Source organism: Triticum urartu, chromosome 3 (genome assembly GCF_003073215.2).
Source record: "Triticum urartu cultivar G1812 chromosome 3, Tu2.1, whole genome shotgun sequence".
NCBI classification, from domain to species: domain Eukaryota; kingdom Viridiplantae; phylum Streptophyta; class Magnoliopsida; order Poales; family Poaceae; genus Triticum; species Triticum urartu.
In genome coordinates this window covers 9,297,008-9,308,700 of record NC_053024.1, presented here as the reverse complement: position 1 = coordinate 9,308,700, position 11,693 = coordinate 9,297,008, and positions in this window count along the sequence as shown.

The window sequence follows — 11,693 nt, the reverse complement described above, 5'->3', positions numbered from 1 at the left end:
CACCCCGGACACGCGTGCCAGGCGTTTGCAACCGCCACAACACTTCCAGACTTGTGAGAGGCCGCCTACGCAAGATTTGGCGGCCACAGCCGTAGACGCGCGAAGGGCAATCTGCGTAGAGGGAATTTTTCGGATACTTCTCCATCACCAAAAATTATGAAAAAATACCATCGTTCCTATAGCACATGTGCCCACGTCATGCAAAAAAACTCATGATTATCGCGCTCCGAGTATTTAATAATATTCACGCCGCATCGTTACTGCAGAACGTCTACTACCGTGTCATCGCCGTTCGTGAGGGGGGCCACGCCCCGGAGACGCGTGCCGCCTCTTTGGACATGCCACCACACCACCCCGCATGTATGAGGGACCGATGCGACTCTCCGGTGGCATTGCTACCCCCCACAGGGCCCCCGTCCCGCCTAACCCTGTAGCGTTTGACAACGGGATCTAGCCCTTTGACTTTGCACGGACGGGCTTTGACCAGCGGACGTCCCCACCCGGTTGTGTTAGGTCAGCCCATAGGAACACTTTGGAGCAACATCCGGGCCAGACCCACAACAAGATCCCCTCCGTGTAGACCCGACGCGTCCGTTTCCCCCCTCCATGTGCCGGCGGCGGCGCCGTCCGTGAGGGGGGGCACACCCCGGACACGCGTGCTGGGCGTTTGCAACCGCCACAACACTTCCAGACTTGTGAGAGGCCGCCTACGCAAGATTTGGCGGCATGCTAGCCCCCGGAGGCTGCCGGCCACAGCCGTAGACGCCCGAAGGGCAATCCGTGTATAGGGCATTTTTCGGATACTTCTCCATCACCAAAAATTATGAAAAAATACCATTGTTCCTATAGCACATGTGCCCACGTCGTGCAAAAAAACTCATGATTTTATCGCTCTTCGAGTATTTAATAATATTCACGCCGCATCGTTACCGCAGAACGTCTACTACCGTGTCATCGCCATCCATGAGGGGGGCCACGCCCCTGAGACGTGTGCCGCCTCTTCGGACATGCCACCAGACCACCCCGCATGTATGAGGGCCCGGTGCGATGCTCCGGTGGCATTGCTACCCCCAGGGCCCTGCTACGTCTCGAGCTAGCGTTGGTTTTCGCCGAAGAGGAGGGGGTGATGCAGCATAGTAGCGTAAGTATTTCCCTCAGTTTTTGAGAACCAAGGTATCAATCCAGTCGGAGGTCACGCGCAAGTCCCTCGTACCTGCACAAAACGGTAGCAACTTGCAACCAACGCTTAGGGGTTGTCAATCGCTTCACGGTCACTTACGAGAGTGAGATCTGATAGAGATAATATTTTTGGTATTTTTGGTATAAAGATGCAAAGTGAAAAGTAAAAGCAAAACAAGTAAAATAAAGTAATGGAGATTGATATGATGAGAATAGACCCGGGGGCCATAGGTTTCACTAGTGGCTTCTCTCAAGAGCATAGATATTCTACGGTGGGTGAACAAATTACTGTTGAGCAATTGATAGAATTTAGCATAGTTATGAGGTTATCTAGGTATGATCATGTATATAGGCATCACGTCCGTGACAAGTAGACCGACTCCTGCCTGCATCTACTACTATTACTCCACTCATCGACCGCTATCCAGCATGCATCTAGAGTATTAAGTTAAAAACAGAGTAACACCTTAAGCAAGATGACATGATGTAGAGGAATAAATTCATGCAATATGATAAATACCCCATCTTGTTATCCTCGATGGCAACAATACAATACGTGCCTTGCAACTCTTTCTGTCACTGAGTAAGGACACCGCAAGATTGAACCCAAAGCTAAGCACTTCTCCCATTGCAAGAACTACCAATCTAGTTGGCCAAACCAAACGGATAATTCGAAGAGACTTGCAAAGATAACTCAATCATACATAAAAGAATTCAGAGAAGATTCAAATATTATTCATAGATAAGTTGGATCATAAACCTACAATTCATCGGTCTCAACAAACACACCGTAAAAAAGAAGATAACATCGAATAGATCTCCACGAGAGAGGGGGAGAACATTGTATTGAGATCCAAAAAGAGAGAAGAAGCCATCTAGCTAATAGCTATGGACCCGAAGGTCTGAAGTAAACTACTCACACTTCATCGAAAGGGCTATGGTGTTGATGTAGAAGCCCTCCGTGATGGATGCCCTCTCCGGCGGAGCTCCGAAACTGGCCCGAAGCTGGGATCTCATGGATACAGGAAGTTGCGGCGGTGGAATTAGGTTTTTGGCTCCCTCTTTGGTCTAATGGGGGTACGTAGGTATATATAGGAGGAAGGAGCACGTCGGTGGAGCTCCAAGGGGCCCACGAGGCAGGGGGCGCGCCCAGGGGGGCGCGCCCTCCACCCTCGTGACCTCCCCAGAAACTTCTTGGAGTAGGGTCTAAGTCTCCTGGATCACGTTCGGTGAGAAGATCACGTTCCCGAAGGTTTCATTCCGTTTGGACTCCGTTTGATATTCTGTTTCCTCGAAATACTGAAATAGGCAAAAAACAGCAATTCTGGGCTGGGCCTCCGGTTAATAGGTTAGTCCCAAAAATAATATAAAAGTGGAAAATAAAGCCCAATATAGTCCAAAATAGTAGATAAAGTAGCATGGAGCAATCAAAAATTATAGATACGTTGGAGACGTATCAGGCATCCCCAAGCTTAATTCCTGCTCGTCCTCGAGTAGGTAAATGATAAAAAGAGAATTTTTGATGCGGAGTGATACTTTGGAATAATTTCAATGTAAATCTTCTTAATCATGGTATGAATATTCAGATCCGAAAGGTTCAAGACAAAAGTTCATATTGACATAAAAATGATAATACTTCAAGCATACTAATCAAATAATTATGTCATCTCAAAATAACATGGCCAAAGGAAGTTCATCCCTACAAAATCATATAGTTAGTCTATGCTTCATTTTCGTCACACAAAGATGTTCCCAACTTCTATACCCCCGATGACAAGCCAAGCAATTGTTTCATACTCAAATAATCTCAAACTTTTTCAACCTGCACGCAATACATGAGCGCGAGCCATCGACATAGCACTATGGGTGGTATAGAATATGATGATGGGGATTGTGTGGAGAAGACAAAAAAGGAGAAAGTCTCACATCAACGAGGCTAATCAATGATCTATGGAGATGCCCATCAATTGATGTTAATGCAAGGAGTAGGGATTGCCAGGCAACGGATGCACTAGAGCTAAGAATGCTCAACAAAAGAAAACTAGTGGGTGTGCATCCAACTTGCTTGCTCATGAAGATCTAGGGCATTTTGAGGAAGCCCGTCGTTGGAATATACAAGCCAAGTTCTATAATGAAAAATTCCCACTAGTATGAACAAGACAACTTACGAGACTCACTATATGAAAATCATGGTGCTACTTTGAAGCACAATATATGAGACTCACTACATGAAGAACAAGGTGCTACTTTGAAGCACAAGTATGGAAAAAGAGATAGCAGCATTGCCCTTTTTATTTTCTCCTTCTTTTTTTTGGCCTTTTTTTTCTTTTTGGCCTTTCTCTTTTTTTTTGATTGGGAAATGCTCTAATAATGATGATCATCACACTTCTATTGATTACAACATAATGATTACAACTCGATACTAGAACCAGATATGACTCTATATGAATGCCTCCGGCGGTGTACCGGGATGGTGCAATGAATCAAGAGTGACATCTATGAAAAATAATGCATGGTGGCTTTGCCACAAATACGACGTCAACTACAAGATCATGCAATGGCAATATGACAAAAGTAAAGCATGTCATGATGATGATGATGATGGAAGTTGCATGGCAATATATCTCGGAATGGCTATGGAAATGCCATGATAGGTAGGTATGGTGGCTGTTTTGAGGAAGATATAGAGAGGTTTATGTGTGAAAGAGCGTATCATATCACGGGGTTTGGATGCACCGGCGAAGTTTGCACCAACTCTCAATGTGAGAAAGGGCAATGCACGGTACCGAAGAGGCTAGCAAATGGCGGAAAGGTAAAAGTGCGTATAATCCATGGACTCAACATTAGTCAAAAGAACTCATATACTTGTTGCAAAAATTTAGAAGTCATCAAAAATCAAGTACTACGCGCATGCTCCTAGGGGGATAGATTGGTAGGAAAAGACCATCGCTCATCCCCGACCGCCACTCATAAGGATGCACAAGCCAGGTACACTTCATGCTTCAAATTTGTTACACAACTTTAACCATACGTGCATGCTACGGGATTTGCTAACTTCAACACAAGTATTTCTCAAATTCACAACTACTCAACTAGCACGACTATGATATTGTCACCTCCATATCTCAAAACATTGATCAAGCATCAAACTTATCTTAGTATTCAACCCACTAAAAAGAAAGTTTCACATATCTTGAATACCAAGTATATTAACATTAAGCAAATTACCATGCTATTAACGACTCTCAAAATAATCTAAGTGAAGCATGAGAGATCAAGTTTCTTTAAAACAAACCACCACCGTGCTCTAAAAGATCTAAGTGAAGCACTAGAGCAAAAATTATCACGCTCAAAAAGATATAAGTGAAGCACATAGAGTATTCTAATAAATTTCAATTCATACATGGATCTCTCAAAAGGTGTGTACAGCAAGGATGATTGTGGTAGACTAACAAGCAAAGACACAAATAATACAAGACGCTCCAAGCAAAACACATATCATGTGGTGAATAAAAATATAGCTCCAAGTAAATTACCGATGGAAGTGGACGAAAGAGGGGATGCCTTCCGGGGCATCCCCAAGCTTTGACTTTTTGGTGTACTTGGATTATCTTGGGGGTGCCATGGGCATCCCAAAGCTTAGGATCTTGCCACTCCTTGTTCCATAATCCATCAAAAGAATTCACCCAAAACTTGAAAACTTCACAACACAAAACTCAATAGAAATCTCGTGAGCTCCGTTAGAGAAAGAAAACAAAAGACTACTTTAAGGTACTGTAGTGAACTTGTTCTTTATTTGTATTGGTGTTAAACCTACTGTATTCCAACTTCTCTATGGTTTATAAACAATTTTACTAGCCATAGATTCATCAAAATAAGCAAACAACACACGCAAAACAGAATCTGTCAAAAACAGAACAGTCTGTAGTAATCTGTTACTAACGCAAACTTCTGGAACCCAAAAAATTCTACCAAAATTAGAAGACCTGGGCAATTTGTTTATTGATCATCAGCAATTTGAATCACTATTTTATCACGTTCTGGTGATTTTTGACAATTCAGGCACTGAGCGCAAAGATTCTGGAAATTACAGCAAGATCAAATAACTATCTTCCAAGAAGATCTAATAGGTTTAACTTGGCACACACACTAATTAAAATGTAAAACTACATCTAAACATAATATAGATGGATTATTTATTCCTAAACAGAACAAAAAACAAAAAACACAAAATAAAATTGGGTTGCCTCCCAAAAGCGCTATCGTTTAACGCCCCTAGCTAGGCATAAAAGCAAGGATAGATCTAGGTATTGCCATCTTTCGTAGGCAATCCATAAGTGGCTCTCATGATAGATTCATATGGTAATTTTATTTTCTTTCTAGGAAAGTGTTCCATGCCCTTCTTTAAGGGAAATTGGAATTTAATATTCCCTTCCTTCATATCAATAATTGCACCAGTCGTTCTAAGGAAAGGTCTACCAAGAATAATAGGACATGAAGGATTGCAATCTATATCAAGAACGATAAAATCTACGGGCACATAATTCCTATTTGCAACAATAAGAACATCATTAATTCTTCCCATAGGCTTTTTAATAGTGGAATCCGCAAGATGCAAGTTTAGAGAGCAATCATCAAAGTCACGGAAATCTAGCAAATCACACAAAGCTTTGGGGATAGTAGAGACACTAGCACCCAAATCACACAAAACATAAAACTCATAATTTTTAATTTTAATCTTAATTGTAGGTTCCCACTCATCATGGAGTTTTCTAGGGATAGAAACTTTCAACTCAAGCTTTTCTTCATAAGATTGCATTAAGGCGTCAACAATGTGTTCGGTAAAGGCCTTATTTCGACTATAAGCATGAGGAGAATTTAACACAGATTGCAACAAGGAAATACAATCAATTAAAGAGCAGTTTTCATAGTTGAATTCCTTGAGATCCAAAATAGTGGGTTTAGCAATATCTAGATTTTTATTTCTTTCAATCCCTTTTTTATCAATTTCATCATCAGGATCTAAAAACTCAGAATTCTTAGAACGCCTTCTAGGTAAGGGAAGATCATAATCAGATTCATCAAGATTCACATTGCAAAACAACGATTTAATAGGGGACACATCAATAACTTTCAGATCTTCATCTTGATTTTCATAGGAATTCGGTTTAGCGGCCATCTTATTGACTAAGGTGGCTTGCATATCCGAAATTTCAGCGGTCATTTTTTCAATATGAGCAATTTGGGCTCTTACACCATCAAATTCTTTGGACATATCATCGAGCTCTTTATTCATATAACTCATAAAACTCTTTTGTTCCTTAAGCTCGTTTCTAAAGAAATTATTATGCTCAAATTGCAAGACCATAAACTTCCTGACATCGTTTTCGATATCTTCTAGCCTTTTAAGGTGAAGATCACCAAAATTAGGTAAGGCCATCGTGACGAACAAGCAAGCAAACTAACACACGAGCAAACAAAAGGCAAAGGGAAAGAGAGGGCGAATAAAACGACAAGGGCGAAGTGGGGGAGAGGAAAACAAGAGGCAAATGACAAATAATGTAATGCGAGAGATAGAGATTGTGATGGGTACTTGGTATGTTGACTTTTGCGTAGGCTTCCCCGGCAACGGCGCCAGAAATGGCTCGTTGACGGGTGAATACATCTTGACTTGACTTGGCGTAGGCCTCCCCGGCAACGGCGCCAGAAATCCTTCTTGCTACGTCTCGAGCTAGCGTTGGTTTTCCCCGAAGAGGAGGGGGTGATGCAGAACAGTAGCGTAAGTATTTCCCTCAGTTTTTGAGAACCAAGGTATCAATCCAGTAGGAGGTCACACGCAAGTCCCTCGTACCTGCACAAAATGGTAGCAACTCGCAACCAACGCTTAGGGGTTGTCAATCCCTGCACGGTCACTTACGAGAGTGAGATCTGATAGAGATAATATTTTTGGTATTTTTGGTATAAAGATGCAAAGTGAAAAGTAAAGGCAAAACAAGTAAAATAAAGTAATGGAGATTGATATGATGAGAATAGACCCGGGGGCCATAGGTTTCACTAGTGGCTTCTCTCAAGAGCATAGATATTCTACGGTGGGTGAACAAATTACTGTTGAGCAATTGATAGAATTTAGCATAGTTATGAGGTTATCTAGGTATGATCATGTATATAGGCATCACGTCCGTGACAAGTAGACCGACTCCTGCCTGCATCTACTACTATTACTCCACTCATCGACCGCTATCCAGCATGCATCTAGAGTATTAAGTTAAAAACAGAGTAACACCTTAAGCAAGATGACATGATGTAGAGGAATAAATTCATGCAATATGATAAATACCCCATCTTGTTATCCTCGATGGCAACAATACAATACGTGCCTTGCAACTCTTTCTGTCACTGCGTAAGGACACCGCAAGATTGAACCCAAAGCTAAGCACTTCTCCCATTGCAAGAACTACCAATCTAGTTGGCCAAACCAAACGGATAATTCGAAGAGACTTGCAAAGATAACTCAATCATACATAAAAGAATTCAGAGAAGATTCAAATATTATTCATAGATAAGTTGGATCATAAACCTACAATTCATCGGTCTCAACAAACACACCGCAAAAAAGAAGATTACATCGAATAGATCTCCATGAGAGAGGGGGAGAATATTGTATTGAGATCCAAAAAGAGAGAAGAAGCCATCTAGCTACTAGCTATGGACCCGAAGGTCTGAAGTAAACTACTCACACTTCATCGGAAGGGCTATGGTGTTGATGTAGAAGCCCTCCGTGATGGACGCCCTCTCCGGCGGAGCTCCGGAATAGGCCCCAAGATGGGATCTCGTGGATACAGGAAGTTGCGGCGGTGGAATTAGGTTTTTGGCTCCCTCTTTGGTCTAATGGGGGTACGTAGGTATATATAGGAGGAAGGAGCACGTCGGTGGAGCTCCGAGGGGCCCATGAGGCAGGGGGTGCGCCCAGGGGGGCGCGCCCTCCACCCTCGTGACCTCCTCGGAAACTTCTTGGAGTAGGGTCCAAGTCTCCTGGATCACGTTCGGTGAGAAGATCACGTTCCCGAAGGTTTCATTCCGTTTGCACTCCGTTTGATATTCTGTTTCCTCGAAATACTGAAATATGCAAAAAACAGCAATTCTGGGCTGGGCCTCCGGTTAATAGGTTAGTCCCAAAAATAATATAAAAGTGGAAAATAAAGCCCAATATAGTCCAAAATAGTAGATAAAGTAGCATGGAGCAATCAAAAATTATAGATACGTTGGAGACGAATCAGGCCCCCGTCCCGCCTAACCCTGTAGCGTTTGACCACGAGATCTAGCCCTTTGACTTTGCACGGACGGGCTTTGACCAGCGGACCTCCCCACCCGGTTGTGTTAGGTCAGCCCGTAGGAACACTTTGGAGCAACATTCGGGCCAGACCCACAGCAAGATCCCCTCCGTGTAGACCCGACGCATCCGTTTCCCCCCTCCAAGTGCCGGCGGCGCCGTCCGTGAGGGGGGGCACACCCCGGACACGCGTGCTGGGCGTTTGCAACTGCCACAACACTTCCAGACTTGTGAGAGGCCGCCTACGCAAGATTTGGCGGCATGCTAGCCCCCGGAGGCCGCCGGCCACAGCCGTAGATGCGCGAAGGGCAATCCGCGTAGAGGGAATTTTTCGGATACTTCTCCATCACCAAAAATTATGAAAAAATACTATTGTTCGTATAGCACATGTGCCCGCGTCGTGCAAAAAAACTCATGATTTTATCACGCTCCAAGTATTTAATAATATTCACGCCGCATCGTTACCGCAGAACGTCTACTACCGTGTCATCGCCGTCCGTGAGGGGGGCCACGCCCCGGAGACACGTGCCGCCTCTTCGGACAAGCCACCACACCACCCCGCATGTATGAGGGCCCGGTGCGACGCTCCGGTCGCATTGCTACCCCCCAGGGGCCCTGTCCCGCCTAACCCTGTAGCGTTTGACCACGGGATCTAGCCCTTTGACTTTGCACGGACGGGCTTTGACCAGCGGACCTCGCCACCCAGTTGTGTTAGGTCAGCCCATAGGAACACTTTGGAGAAACATCCGGGCCAGACCCACAGCAAGATCCCCTCCGTGTAGACCCGACGCGTCCGTTTCCCCCCTCCAGGTGACGGCGGCGGCGCCGTCCGTGAGGGGGGGCACACCCCGAACACGCGTGCCGGGCGTTTGCAACCGCCACAACACTTCCAGACTTGTGAGAGGCCGCCTACGCAAGATTTGGCGGCATGCTAGCCCCCGGAGGCCGCCGGCCACCGCCGTAGACGCGCGAAGGACAATCCGCGTAGAGGGAATTTTTCGGATACTTCTCCATCACCAAAAATTATGGAAAAATACCATCGTTCCTATAGCACATGTGCCCACGTCGTGAAAAAAAACTCATGATTTTATCGCGCTCCGAGTATTTAATAATATTCACGCCGCATCGTTACCGCAGAACGTCAACTACCGTGTCGTCGCCGTCCGTGAGGGGGGCCACGCCCCGGAGACGCGTGCCGCCTCTTCGGACATGCCACCACACCACCCCTCATGTATGAGGGCCCAGTGCGATGCTCCGGTGGCATTGCTACCCCCCAGGGCCCCCGTCCCGCCTAACCCTGTAGCGTTTGACCATGGAATCTAGCCCTTTGACTTTGCACGGACGGGCATTGACCAGCGGACCTCCCCACCCGGTTGTGTTAGGTCAGCCCATAGGAACACTTTGGAGCAAAATCCGGGCCAGACCCACAGCAAGATCCCCTCCGTGTAAACCCGACGCGTCCGTTTCCCCCCTCCAGGTGCCGGCGGCGGCACCTTCCGTGAGGGGGGCACACCCTGGACACACGTGCCAGGTGTTTGCAACCGCCACAACACTTCCAGACTTGTGAGAGGCCGCCTACGCAAGATTTGGCGGATGCTAGCCCCCGGAGGCCGCCGGCCACAGCCGTAGACGCGCGAAGGACAATCCGCGTAGAGGGAATTTTTCGGATACTTCTCCATCACCAATAATTATGAAAAAAATTCCATCGTTCCTATAGCACATGTGCCCACACCGTGCAAAAAAACTCAAGATTTTATCGCGCTCCGAGTATTTAATAATATTCACGCCGCATCGTTACCGCAGAACGTCTACTACCGTGTCATCGCCGTCCGTGAGGGGGGCCACGCCCCGGAGGCGCGTGCCGCCTCTTCGGATATGCCACCACACCACCCCGCATGTATCAGGGCCTGGTGCGATGCTCCGGTGGCATTGCTACCCCCCAGGGCCCCGTCCCGCCTAATCCTGTAGCGTTTGACCACGGGATCTAGCCCTTTGACTTTGCACGGACGGGCTTTGACCAGCAGACCTCCCCACCCGGTTGTGTTAGGTCAGCCCATAGGAACACTTTGGAGCAACATTCGGGCCAGACCCACAGCAAGATCCCCTCCGTGTAGACCCGACGCGTCCGTTTCCCCCCTCCAGGTGCCGGCGGCGGCGCCGTCCGTGGAGGGGGGGGCACACCCTGGACAAGCGTGCCGTGCGTTTGCAACCGCCACAACACTTCCAGACTTGTGAGAGGCCGCCTACGCAAGATTTGGCGCCATGCTAGCCCCCGGAGACCGCCGGCCACAGCCGTAGACGCGCGAAGGACAATCCGCGTAGAGGGAATTTTTCGGATACTTCTCCATCACCAAAAATTATGGAAAATTACCATCGTTCCTATAGCACATGTGCCCACGTCGTGCAAAAAAAACTCATGATTTTATCGCGCTCCAAGTATTTAATAATATTCACGCCGCATCATTACCGCAGAACGTCTACTACCATGTCATCGCCGTCCGTGAGGGGGCCACGCCCCGGAGACGCGTGCCGCCTCTTCGGACATGCCACCACACCACCCCGCATGTATGAGGGCCCGGTGCGACGCTCCGGTGGCATTGCTACCCCCCCAGGACCCCGTCCCGCCTAACCATTTAGCGTTTGACCACGGGATCTAGTCCTTTGACTTTGCACGGACGGGCTTTGACCAGGGGACCTCCCCACCCGGTTGTGTTAGGTCAGCCCATTGGAACACTTTGGAGCAACATCCGGGCCAGACCCACAGCAAGATCCCCTCCGTGTAGACCCGACGCGTCCGTTTCCCCCCTCCAGGTGCCGGCGGCGGTGCCGTCCGTGAGGGGGGGCACACCCCGGACACATGTGCCGGGCGTTTGCAACCGCCACAACACTTCCAGAGTTGTGAGAGGCCGCCTACGCAAGATTTGGCGGCATGCTAGCCCCCGGAGGCCGCCGGCCACAGCCGTAGATGCGCGAAGGGCAATCCGCGTAGAGGGAAATTTTCGGATACTTCTCCATCACCAAAAATTATGGAAAAATACCATCGTTCCTATAGCACATGTGCCCACGTCGTGCAAAAAAACTCATGATTTTATCGCGCTCCGAGTATTTAATAATATTCACGTCGCATCGTTACCGCAGAACGTCTGCTACCGTGTCATCGCCGTCCGTGAGGGGGGCCACGCCC